We start from the raw sequence: 2,279 nt of genomic DNA, 5'->3' as shown, positions 1-2,279 counted from the left end.
GGGGGGGAGGAGGAATTTAAATACCCAAGTGTTTCACATTCTGAGAATTATGAAAAAGACTTCCCTTTTTTGTAAAGAAAACAAGGAAATTTAGGACATAGCAGGAGACATTAAAGGCAGTCAAAGATGATTCACAAATGCCTTGTTTCACTATGGAAGTTCCAGCTGAGCTTTTTTATTTAGGTTTTTTTTGTGTGTGTGAGATGTAGATACATAAAAGGAAGTTATGACAATCATGTCAGAAGAATATAGAGGTGTAGGTTTATGGGTATAAGAAAAAAAAATTCTTACGACCAGTGAAAGATGCCAAGTGGAATATTAAAGAGCAAATAAGAAAATCCTTTAAAAGGATGAGCAACCACTGGGCTACAAGAGAAGACAAATTAATATGTTCAGCTGGATGATATTTTGATTAAAATGCAAAGCTGCAGGAATGCATAGTTCACAAATGATTGATAAACAGTTTGGGTACGTGATGAGTATTGGTTGCAGAATTGTAAGGTGGGAATGCAAAAGAAAACATTCAGAGTAGTGGGAATACAGAAACTAATACAAGTTTCTAGATCTGTACATTTAATCTGTGAACAGTGAAAACCACTGCACTTTGTCTCCCTGCACAATATTCTTTGTTATTAAATAGAATGGTAGTTTGTGATAACAGTAGGTTGTACTACCTTTTGACCCAGGAGAGCTTTGATATGCTTCCCATGTGCACTCTCGTTGTTGTGTGCCATTTGTTGAGTACCATAAGATCTGGGAAAAAAATTAATAAAAAGGGAAAAAAACACTTTTTTATTTAAGTAAAAGCATGATGGGAAGGTGTGAACATTGCAACTGGAAAAATTTTACCCATTATGTTAAGACTTTTATTAACTCTTGTAATAAAAGTACAATGAAAAGCATGATTAACTAATAAAAAACTAACATAATAACATGAACAAATTAAAGATACTTCCAGTGGGAGAAAGGTTATTGAAATTATTATTCCATAGGTTAAAAAACATACTGAGGCAATAGATTTACATACAGAATACAGGATTATGTCCTGAATACTAAAAATAGCCTCCGTAAGTTCTCACTGCTTGTAAGAAAAAGCGCACAGCAAGTTTTGGCAAGCATGAAGGTAAAGTTTATTTCTGTCTTGCCGAACATCAGCTGTACTACCTTTTTCTCCTTGCTGCTGCTTCACCCATACTTTGTACTTCCTTGCTGTCACTAACACATCTAGGCATCCAGATGTACTTTAAAAAAAACTGCCTTTACTGGATTTAATGAGTTACAGCATCAATTTACAATCTAGTTCCATTGAAAAGAAACTGCAGATTTATCTAATTGAGGGAGTTGCAGTATTTTTTCATGTAAGAGGTGCAAACTGTTAGGTAACTTTAAATCAATTGAGCATGTGTGCAGTTGTTGGGAATCTGTTGTGTACTGTGGCCTTTGGAACGGATCTTGGGAATAGTTAGTTTGACACCTGTTACTTATTTCCTACCTGTTTGTTGTAGCATCCATTTCTGACCAAGTGACTTAGCTGAACGCTAGATCCAAGACATGTCGGAGCTGACAGTCTTTCCAAGAGAAATGCTCTTGTTTGCGCTTTGTCACTTCCTTTCAGTGGCGGTACTGACCTCAACCAGCTTCTGCTGTCTGTAGAACCATAGTGCTGGTTGGAGCAGCTTGGGGACCCTGTTGATGCCTTTACTTGGTTGACCTTAAATCTATGCAAAAATTTGAATTAGTTCAAAAAGCAGGCGTATTTTAGACTAAATRTAATACTTAATACAGAATACTTAAAGGCAATTCAAGCCATTTGGTGAGTTGGTTGAGTATTATGGCAGAAAAAGTCGTTATGCTTATGTATGCTTTAAATGGGCACAATGCTTAACAGCGTCAGCTGGAAAACAAAAATGAAAATTTGCTCTGAGCAGAACTGCACCACCATCTTTGGGATATTCTTCTGACTTCTGATACATCTCATTTCTTTAACTCTTTAAATAGACAATAAAAATGGAAAACTGAAAATGGGAGTCTGCAAAACAGCCTATTCTGAAAAATAGGTGACTGTGTAAATATTTATATTGTCAAGTGATTATTGGTAGCTTTAAAAGTTCAGCTCACAATACAATTCAGAGATAGACATCTGGTTTCTATCAAATATTAAATTAAGAAACAATTTTTGGGAAATACTTTACAAGAGCTAAGACACGACAGAATAACAGCAATTTGCAATACATGGTCTTGATCTATCCTAATTGCAGAGTAATATAAATCTTTTTCAT

The sequence above is a fragment of the Apteryx rowi genome, unplaced genomic scaffold (genome assembly GCF_003343035.1).
Source record: "Apteryx rowi isolate R43461 unplaced genomic scaffold, aptRow1 scaffold_23, whole genome shotgun sequence".
Lineage (NCBI taxonomy): Eukaryota > Metazoa > Chordata > Aves > Apterygiformes > Apterygidae > Apteryx > Apteryx rowi.
This window is presented reverse-complemented; position numbering follows the sequence as displayed.